Below are 12,223 nucleotides of genomic sequence, written 5' to 3'. Positions count from 1 at the left end.
GGACCCTATCCCTGGGGCCTGGCCATTATACCATCAGGAGGAGGTCACGCGACCCCCCTCCCCTGGACTCCAACCCCGGGGCCTGGCCTCTTCATTCTGGGTGCCCCCCTAGAGCACCCTGTGTCCTCTGTTGAGAACCGCAAGGGGTGCCTCAAGGCCCCTGTGGTCCATGCAAGCTCTCTGCAGGAGCTAGCATTGCTTTTAGAGACAGGGTGCTGTTGAAAGGTAACTTCCTGTCTGTCAGGGCAATTTTTCATCTGTTTCCCTGCACAAATATATTTAGGACATACCAGGAACCGCCCCTGGGGGGTGTCGGTCCCTAGGTCCATCTAGGGCCCCAGAATAGGGGCCGCATGGCCACTTTCCATGCCACGACATGGAACTGGTGGTCCCTAGGGCTGCAGGGGTATGCCCCCTACTTTAAATTTCAAGATTTGCACCAGGGAAGTGGTGGTCCCTGGGGCAGCAGGAGTTGTCCAAGGGCCTCCACATTATTTCACTTTAGCCCCTGGATGGTGGCAGTCCCCAAGCTTTGAAGGGGCTACACGTGCTACCTCGCTGCAGTTCAACATTTGCCCTGGGGAGGTGGTGGTCCCCAGGGCTCGGGGGTTGTCCAGAAGACAACTCTCACATAAAATAAGCACAATAATCCAGGGAGGTGGTGGTCCCCAAGGCTTTATCAGCCATAAGATTACAGAAGCACTGAGGCCATGCTTACATTTCTTAAAAACTTTCAGTGGTATTTGCTGCTTCAGCATGACTCCCGGTGAAAATGTAAAAGAAAAATGCTTTTTGGCCCTGCAGGGTCCCAGTGGGACCCTCTCAAGGGGCCTAGGGGGTCAGGGTGTTTCTACTCTGCCCCTTTTCTGTTTTTCTTTTTTTCTATGACTCGGTTCAACTGAGTCGCAAGATGGCTGTCAACACTTTCTGGTTTGAAGTGTTGGTAGCCAATCGGATCTCAGCACGAGATTGTGAGGGGTTGCCGATCCTCTGTGTCCCTATGAATACAACTTGAAATTTCTTTAAATAACTCTCCAACTACTGAATAGATTTACACCACAAAAATGGCACTTTCTAGATCAATAGCTAGCTTTCTGATAAATTTGGTGCATTTCCGTTCAGCAGTTTGGCTGTAGATGTGACTAAAGTTCCTATGGAAATTAACACAGGGAAAAAACATTTTGGGAATCCCCGTTTTCCCTGCCCCCACTTGACAGATCACCCCTCAATTTTCAAGAAAGCAGCTGAAGTGAGTAGCAAACTAGTTTTTAAAATTTCGTGAGAGATATTAATAAATAAAAATGTTCTTCCTATGGAAACACATCCTAACTATAACTACCCATTGTCAACTGCGAGTAGGTGATATATACAAGTATATATATATATATATGTATATATTCTGTCAATTCCTTCTTAGTCTTTAGAAGAAAAACAAAGCCATGTGTGGTTCTTTAAATCTTTTTATTCAGCCACTTTGCCAAACGTGTTTCGAGTGCTAGGCCCTCTTGTTCACTGACAATTGAAATTGTAGCGAGCAGCCATTTTACATTGTTTCCCACGTGATTTGACTAAACTACAATTAAAGTGCATATGAAGACAGACTTGTAGTCTTTTGTAGTTGCATTGCTTTGTGTGTGCAGCACGAGACATTGAACAAAGCTTTAGTTAATATTCATATTGATACTGAATAAAACATGCGTAAAACTGTGCTGTTTAAAATATACATTTAAGAGGACTCTTTAAAATGAATAAATATATATATATAATAAAGATTACTTAAATATTATACATAATTTTAAATATTTTAAATATTCCCTTTGTTCCTCATTCAGGCCCCAGTGAGCTCACTTAAACAGAACTTTGCCTCTCGTTGCTGCTCTTCGTTGCTGCCCCAGTGGGCATACCACAATTTTTAATATAATTTAATTCATTCTACAGGTCTAAAATTATCATAAAACCCAACATTAAAACCGATAAAGGTAAAATATCTCAATATTCAAACTAAATGAGTGTACAAATCTTCTTCTATGTTCAGGCCATCCGGTTGTTTAGAGTTCAATTCTACAATATATCGTGACTCCAATTTTCTCAAACTTTTTTCACGATTCCCACCTCTTAGATTTTTTGCAATAGCATCAATCACAAAGTAAGTTAACCCTTTTGCATCTTTATTATGGAATTTCTCAAAATGTCTGGCGACTGGATATGTCCGGTCACCATTCTTTATAGCCCTGAGGTGCTGAAGAATTTGCTTATGCACCTCTAGGATTGTACCTGCCCACGTACTGCAGACCACAAGGGCATTGGAGCACTTAGACAGCATAATCTGTTTTACAGGTGAATTTGCCTCTAATTTTCTTCAGATTTTTACTGAAGCCTGGCTTGTACCTTTCTGTATTAACGCCATGTGAACAAGCCTTACATTTGGGGCATTTCACAAACCCCTGGCGTCTTGTAAGCCAAGTGGTCTTCTGTTGTGGCCTTCTCAAAGTGTTCTTCACCAGGGATTGCTTAAAGGATTTCACTCTGCGGAATGTAATCTAGGGTCTCCGTGGGATAGTTTTACCTAAAATTGGATCGTTTTTTATCAAATGGCAGTGTTTACTGCAAATGTTCCTTAGTTTATCATGCTGAATGCTATAGGATGTTATAAATCTGCAATCCTTATTTGTTTCTTTTACTTTCTTTTTGTTTACCACTTTATTAATAAATAAAATTTCTTCTCTTTTTCTATCGTTTGTTCTACGCATAGCATCTTCAACCCAACTGTCAGGATACCCTCTATCTTTGAACCTTTGTTCCAAGATCTTCATTTCTTTTTCCATTTCCTTTTCACTGCTACAATTACGTTTAGTTCGTAAGCATTCCCCATAGGGAATACTTCTCTTTAAATTCACCGGGTGGAAACTTTTGGCATGTAGAAGTGTATTACTAGATGTGGGTTTCCTGTATAGTTTGGTTTCTACTTTTCCATCTTCTATAAACACAGTTACATCTAAAAAATTGACAGTGGTACGACTGATTTCACTGGTAAAACTTAAATTGAGGTCGTTCTTTTGAAGTTCATTGATAAAAGATTTTGCATGGTCTTCAGTGTCCTTCCATACTAGGAATAGGTTGTCTATAAACCTGCTCCAATGCATGATGTTCTCTTCCCATTCTTTGTGGTATTGCGACCGGACCACCTGCTCCTCCCACCAGCCCATATGCAAATTAGCATAACTGGGGGCGAAGCAGGTGCCCATTGCCGTACCGCATACTTGCTGGAAGAGTTCCCCATTGAAGAGGAAATAGTTACTTGTCAAGCATTTTTCAACTATGCTAAAGATCATTTGTGTATGTGACCACAATGTTATTGGTCTCATCCCCAAAAAGTGCTTGATAGCCATCAAGCCATCTTTATGGCGAATGCTAGTGTATAGTGTTGACACATCAATAGTTATGAGTAGATAATCATCTTCCCATGGTAAATCATAGATCCCTCTCAAAAAATCTCCAGTGTCTTGAATATAAGACGGTAAAGATTGCACTAATGGATTTAGAAAAGCATTGACATATTTTGATGTATTTTCCAACGAACTCCCTATTGCTGAGATGATTGGACGCCCAAAATCTTTTATTAATGAACTTCAAAAGAACAACCTCAATTTAAGTTTTACCAGTGAAATCAGTCGTACCAGTGTCAATTTTTTAGATGTAACAGTGTTTATAGAAGATGGAAAAGTAGAAACCAAACTATACAGGAAACCCACATCTAGTAATACACTTCCACATGCCAAAAGTTTCCACCCGGTGAATTTAAAGAGAAGCATTCCCTATGGGGAATGCTTACGAACTAAACGTAATTGTAGCAGTGAAAAGGAAATGGAAAAAGAAATGAAGATCTTGGAACAAGTGTTCAAACATAGAGGGTATCCTGACAGTTGGGTTGAAGATGCTATGCGTAGAACAAACAAAAGAAAAAGAGAAGAAATTTTATTTAGTAATAAAGTGGTAAACAAAAAGAATGTAAAAGATACAAATAAGGATTGCAGATTTATAACATCCTATAGCATTCAGCATGATAAACTAAGGAACATTTGCAATAAACACTGCCATTTGATAAAAAACGATCCAATTTTAGGTAAAACTATCCCACGGAGATCCCAGATTACATTCCGCAGAGTGAAATCCTTTAAGCAATCCCTGGTGAAGAACACTTTGAGAAAGCCACAACAGAAGACCACTTGGCTTACAAGACGCCAGGGGTTTGTGAAATGCCCCAAATGTAAGGCTTGTTCACATGGCGTTAATACAGAAAGATACAAGCCAGGCTTCAGTAAAAATCTGAAGAAAATTAGAGGCAAATTGACCTGTAAAACAGATTATGCTGTCTACATGCTCCAATGCCCTTGTGGCCTGCAGTACGTGGGTAGCACAATCCTAGAGGTGCATAAGCGAATTCTTCAGCACCTCAGGGCTATAAAGAATGGTGACCGGACATATCCAGTCGCCAGACATTTTGAGAAATTCCATAATAAAGATGTAAAAGGGTTAACTTACTTTGTGATTGATGCAATTGCAACAAATCTAAGAGTTGGGAATCGTGAAAAAAGTTTGAGAAAATTGGAGTCACGATATATTGTAGAATTGAACTCTAAACAACCGGATGGCCTGAACATAGAAGAAGATTTGTACACTCATTTAGTTTGAATATTGAGATATTTTACCTTTATCGGTTCTAATGTTGGGTTTTATGATAATGTTAGACTTGTACAATGAATTAAATTATATTAATAATTGTGGTATGCCCACTGGGGCAACAACGAAGAGCAGCAACGAGAGGCAAAGTTCTGTTTAAGTGAGCCCACTGGGGCCTGAATGAGGAACAAAGGGAATATTTAAAATATTTTAAATTATTTATAATATTTAAGTAATCTTTATTATATATATATATATTTATTCATTTTACAGAGTCCTCTTAAATGTGTATTTTATACAGCACAGTTTTACGCATGTTTTATTCAGTATCAATATGAATATTAACTAAAGCGTTTGTTCAATCTCTCGCGCTGCACACACAAAGCAATGCAACTACAAAAAACTACAAGTCTGTCTTCATATGCACTTTAATTGTAGTTTAGTCAAATCACGTGGGAAACAATGTAAAATGGCCGCTCGCTACAATTTCAATTGTCAGTGAACAAGAGTGCGTTGCACTCGAAACGCGTTTGGCAAAGTGGCTGAATAAAAAGATTTCAAGAACCGCACATGGCTTCGTTTTTCTTCTAAAGACTAAGAAGGAATTGACAGAATCTAACAGGACCTGCTTCTTTGGGGTCCTTCCGTAACGAAGCGGCTTCCGATTTGGAGGAGGTAGTTTCTACACAGAAGACGCTTCCTCATATATGTATATATATATATATATATATATTCACTTAAAAAACCATAGGTTTCACATATGTTATAGTTAGGTGGATATTTCACTCGTAAAAAACCAATGAAATTCCCCCGTTATAGTTAGTTCAGATAACTATAACTCGCGCAACCGCAGTCCACTGCTGATGACGTCACATATTACATCACTCATGACATGGTCAGTGGCATCACTCATGACATCACTGATGACATCCTCCTTGTGATAGAGTGGCGGCCGCGCGAGTTATAGTTATCTGAACTAACTATAACGGGGGAATTTCATTGGTTTTTTACGAGTGAAATATCCACCTAACTATAACATGTGTGAAACCTATGGTTTTTTAAGTGAATTTGCAAGGTTTTTTAAATGCTAATTCCTAACTGTAACGTGTGTGAAACCTATGGTTTTTTCAGTGAATTTGTAAGTTTTTTTAAATGCTAAGTTATGTATGTATTATTATTTTTTTATATATATTTATTTTACAATAAACTACGTATTAAAAAAAAATGTAAATGTTTTTTTGGTTTTTCACCGTGCGCGCATGGTGCGCGCACCCCGCGATTTTTTTAACAAATTTTTTTTAAAAAATCTGCCTCGGGGTCCTTCAGGGACCCCCTGACAAAGGCTAGGGGGTCAGGAACTCTCTACCCTGCCCTCTTTTCACATTCGCCACCTTCCTTTTTCACTCTCGCACTGAAAACAAACGAAATGGTGGCCGACACTTCCTGATTTTGACCGATTCGAACGTTGACTAACATGTAACCACCAATCAGAATTACGCTTGCGCACGTTAGGGTGCTCGCACGGTGCGCGCACGGTGCGCGCATGGTGCACGGCTATAGATATGTATGTGCTTTTAACTGCAAATTTTCTCAGGAACTACTGAACAGATTGACTCCATATATGCAAAAGGCACATCCCTGAGCTGAGGACTACCTCTCTGCCAAATTTCAAGTAATTCTGTTCAGCCGTTCGGGCTGTACCTTGGACTAAAGGTCCCTATGGAAAATTGCATAGGAAAAATGCGTTTTGGGACCCCCTTTTTTCTCAGCCCCCGCTTGACGAATCCCCCCGAGACTTTCAGGGTAGGAGCGGAGCGGAGCGCCCCACCTATTTTAAAAATTTCGAGAGGATTCGTCAACCGGCGCCAAAGTTATTCCAAATAGAATGTTGCGGATTTCCTATGGAAACACGGTCCTAACTATAACTATCTACTGGCGACCGCCAGTAGATAATATATATTACCTACTGGCGGTCATCAGTAGGTAGTTATAGTTAGTTCGTCAAGCGGGGGCTGAGAAAAAAGGGGGGTCCCAAAACGAGTTTTCCCATGTGAATTTCCATAGGAAACTTCAGACAAAGCCACAGCCCGAACTGCTGAACGGAATTACACCAAATTCGGCAAAAAGGTGGGTCTTGGTTTAGAATGAGCCCTTTTTGTTAAATGGTGTAAATCCATTCAGTAGTTCCTGAGAGATTAGAAAAAGAATGGGTTCAATATCTGTCCTCCATAGGAAACTTTAGAAAAAGCTACAGCCCAAACTGCTGATCGGATTTACACCAAATTTGGCAAAAAGGTAGATCTTGGTTTAGAAAGAGCCCTTTTTGTTAAATGGTGTGAATCCGTTCAGTAGTTGCTGAGAAAGTAGAAAAAGAAAGTTTCAATATCTGAGCACCAAGGAGTGTTCACGAACACTTCCGGGCACGAGCTTCACTCTGATTGGCTGCCAACACTCCATACCAGGAAGTGTTGGCAGCCGTCTTGTGAGTCGGTAGAACCGAGTGACAAGAAGACAGTAAAATTAAGGTTTAAAAACAGGAAAAGGGCGCAGGGTAGAAACCCCCTGACCCCCTAGGCCTGCTCAGGGGGTCCCACAAGGACCCCCAGGGCCCAAAAAAGCATTTTTATTGGGGTTGGGGCCGCGAATCCGGCCGGAAAAAAAAAATTAAGTGCGTGCTTCATTTTAATGAGGCCCATGGGTGGGCCAGGACAGGTGGGGCATTGTCTAAAAATAATTGCGGGGGCCCCCATGCCACTTCCCAGGGCTATGCAGATTATATGCGGGGGCAAGTGGCCCCTCCACAGCCCCAGGGACTGCCACCACCCCGGGGCTCTTGTTTTTTTTTACATAGATGTGTGGGGGGCAAGAGCCCCCCACACGCCCTGAGGACCACCACCTTCCCAGGGCACATACTTATTTAAATTCGGGGGTCTGTAGCGGAACCGTAGCTCAGGGACCACCACCTCCCCGGGGCTATTTTGACAAAGGGAGGAGGGCCAGAAGCCTTGTTTGCAGCATGGTGTAAAAAGGGGGGTGGCCAAGGAACACCTCTCTGCAACGCAGCTCTGTGGGGCTTACTGGAGGTACCTGGTGGGCTACTTGGCCACCAGGGACCTTCGGGATTCAAGGGGACTTAATAGGGATGTTATAGTTAGAAATTAGCATTTATAAAACCTTAGAAATTAACTAAACAAAACATTGGATTGAGGCACATTATAATTAGGAATTTTTGTTTAAAAAACCATTGAAAATCACTGAATAAACCATAAGTTTCAGGGACACTATAGTTAGATATTAGCATTTAAAAAACCATTGAAATTCACTGAAAAAACCATAGGTTTCAGGCACTTTATAGTTAGATATTAGCATTTAAAAAACCTTTGAAATTCACTGAAAAAAACATAGGTTTCAGGGACGTTATAGTTAGTTGGACATTTCACTCGTACAAAACCATAGAAATTCCACCGTTATAGTTGGTTCAGCTAACTATAACTCACGCCCCCCGCAATGCACCGCTGATGACGCCACATATTACATCATTCATGACATGGTAAGTGACATCACTGATGACATCTCAAATGACATCACTGATGACATCATCCACGTGAAAATCTGATGCACCTCCTCACACTCCAATATAACCATTGATACACCAAATGTAAAATACAGACTACCATAATCGACACCATCGACACACCAATACCAGTTACTACATATGCACTCACTGATTCCTAGGTCAACACACACATCCACTCTTTCACCCATTCAATCACTCATACATGCAGTCACTTATAAATACAGCACTATCATATGCACTCATACACCTATACAGACACTCACACACCAGCATTCATCTATGGAGTTACTCACACACCTAGTCAGTCATGCAAAGAATCAATCACACTCCTATTTACTCACCTATACAGTTATACACACACCACCTCACTTATTCATACGGATACTAATGCATACTTACTCTCTTATACAATCACGGATACAAGTACACACTCATCCATACAGCCACTCTCACAATCACTGACTCTCATGTATAGTAATTTATATACTACAACTCTCACATACACTGCCTTTTACATATGTAGTTACTTGGACATGTACCACTGAGACATCCATTCACTCACCAACACTCCCATACACACACTCACCCACCCCTACAGCTGTTTCCACATGCACTCTTGAACCCATACACCCAGTGAATCAACCACTCACACATCTATGCACAGAGTCACACACCTCCCACCCACACACACACACACTCAGTCTCCCATACAAATACTCAGGCAACCAATCAATAACCCATATTGACACTCATGTAGCTACTGACCAACCCATGCAGCAACTTACACAATGACAGACTGATACAGACATTAACACAGTTTAGTCACTAACCCATGCATTCAGTAAGAAACATTTAATCACTCACTTATACAGTCAGTCACGCACCTACTAAATCTTCCACCCAGACACTTATACACCATCTCATTCTTCAATACACCTTGGCATATGTATAAAACATATTTGAACTTTACAGAAACACACAGTCACTGGATGATGTCATCAGTGATGTCATTTGAGATGTCATCAGTGATGTCATCAGCGATGTCACTGACCATGTCATGAATGATGTAATATATGATGTCATCAGCAGCGCATTGCGGGGGCGCAAGTTATAGTTAGCTGAACTAACTATAACGGTGGAATTTCTATGGTTTTGTACGAGTGAAATGTGCAACTAACTATAATGTCCCTGAAACCTATGGTTTTGTCAGTGAATATATATATACACATACACACACACACACACATATATGTATTTTTTTGCATGAAACTTAATATCAACAATTCACTTCCAAACATAATGCATTTGCAAAAAATATTATATAAAGTTAAAAACAAATTGTAATATAAAAAAAGCATTATAAAATTGCAATAGTTAACAAATATTAATAATAAATACATTTAATCAATGTTAGGAAATGTATTTGAGTCTGGGAGTAAATGATTTACTTTTCCCACTCCAGTATGTGCAGGAGTAAGTGAAAGCGTTCCTATTAAGAAGGGTTACATTTGCAATTTCCACTTCAGTCTGTGCAGCAGTACGGAAAGTGTTGGACTACAGAGGGGTAAGATTTACTTTTCCCACTCCAGTCTGTGCAGCAGTAAGTGAAAGCGTTCCTCTTCAATGTAAATGTAAATGTACAGATATTTATATAGCGCAAATCACCAACCGGTCTCTAAGCGCTTGCTTAGGGAACCCGTCCTGGTATTCCCCTGTGAGATAACCCAGCTGGGCATCCACAAGGTGAAAGCCAGGCATCCCGCTGCGAGGGGCCATTGTGGAGATTAAGCAAGCTATTGCCCAGAGTCGCAGAGTGTGAACCCATGAATCGAGTATGCACTGGAGCGAGAATTATCGAGTCCATGGACAATTTATGGACTCAAGACCCAGCCGAACCGGGAATTGAACCCTGGTCCCGGGCTGACCTCTGCTTCCAGGTCTGCCTACTCTAACCAGTGAGCCACACTTCTCCACTTCTCCACTCCTCCTCTTCAGGGGGGTAACATTTGCTATTTCCACTCCAGTCTGTGCAGCAGTAGGGAAAGCATTGGACTTTGGAGGGGTAAGATTTACTATTCCCACTCCAGTCTGTGCAATAGTAGGGAAAGCGTTGGGCTTCAGAGGGGTACATTTACCATTCCCACTCAAGTCTAAGCAACAGTGGGCCATCTACTTCACTTCAAAAACATTACATAGTTGAATAACCATATTAATTTAGAAAAGAATATAAAACCGTTCATACAAACATTATTGCTTAACATAAAATACACACACAAACATATATATATATTTATGTAAAAAATAAAAAAACAATAAACCAATTTACAAAATTCATAAACAATGTAATAATTAATTTTGAATTAAAAAATTATGGTTATTTAAATAATTCATTTGCCACCCTATACCACAACAAACCTAGAAACCCACACATTTATTATAACTAAATTAAATAAGTATTACACAAATTACATAATTGATAATTAATTACATGACTAATTAGCAATTCATAATTAATTGTTAACCTACCACCCTATACCCCTACAAACCCAGCATCCTGCATATACAAATGTAACTAAAACATATGATTATCACACAAATTAAACAATTAAATATTTAATAATAAATTAATTATTGCCTAATTAACTTTCTACCCTATACCACTACAAACCTAGAAATCCACACCTAAAATATAAGTAAAATAAATCATTATTACATAATATAAATATTTAATCTCATTCAAATACTTACTAAAATATAATTAATTAATTAATAATTAATTCCGACTTACTTAACTACCCACCCTATCCCCCACCAACCCAACAACCCGCTATGATGCGATAAATTACTATCAATTCACAATTCAACTTAAGATTTCCAAACCACATAAAATTACAAACTATAATAAAAAAATTAATAACAATTACACAAACAATAGTAACACATAAAACTAACATATGAACTAAAACAAATTAAAATAATTAAAAAAAATATGCTTTACTACTATATTTTTTAAAACAATATTAACAGCTACAATAGTCTTAACAACGATATTACTTTTTTCCCTTATATTTCTGTCTCCTGATACTTACAACTAGATTTTTCATTCAAATATGCTTTTGTGACCACATCTGCACGTCAGGTGCAAAAGCTCTTTGAATACCTGGCAAGTATTATTTTCTGCACCCATTTTTCACACCGGTTTTTAAATGAGATCTGAGATTTTTCTTTGTTGCCTTCACATCCTTAATATTAGGGTCTTTAATGAATGGGTGTGATCGTGTATAATCATGTTTGTGAGGGTATATGTGTGAGACTGTCTGTGCTTTGGTGTGCATACATGTGAGGGTATATGCATGTGAGCATTTCAGTTGCAACCCATTTATAAATAAGGTGCAGATGTTAAAAATATATTACAAAGAGAAATTTGATTTGCTTTTAGAAATCGTTAAACCATTTCAAAGTTTCATAATGGAGCGAAATCACAATGTTAGTAGCAGAATTTGACATCCATAAGCAATTGAAATTAGTTTTAGATTGAGGTAACATTAATTTTATTTAATATTGGAAAATATTTAAAAGAAAACAAGCTTATTGGCACTGCTCTCAATTTATTTTGCAAATAAAACTCATTCCTGTATTTCAAACAATGGTTCAGACCTTAAGTGCAGGCAGTGGCAGATAAGATGTTCACTCTTGTACATGGTGATAACATAATGACAGAAGCATAATACAATTTTCAGGAAAAAAAAAACACTGGAGAGGACTGTTGCCTCTAAGGATGTTTATGATTAAATTATACATGTATTAGCACCTCATCAGTTAGGAACATTTGCCATTTCCTGTAATGCACAATGTTCTCTTCCTTTGAAGGGTGCTTTAATTTGTCTATTATTTATAAATAATTATGATCTTTTGTTTGTGGGGTATAAACTGCTGTTATGAATCATTTTTAATTTTTCTATGCAG

This window comes from Triturus cristatus, chromosome 5_1 (genome assembly GCF_964204655.1).
Source record: "Triturus cristatus chromosome 5_1, aTriCri1.1, whole genome shotgun sequence".
NCBI classification, from domain to species: Eukaryota; Metazoa; Chordata; class Amphibia; order Caudata; family Salamandridae; genus Triturus; species Triturus cristatus.
The sequence above is the reverse complement of the archived record's forward strand: the minus strand, read 5'-3'. Positions refer to the sequence as shown.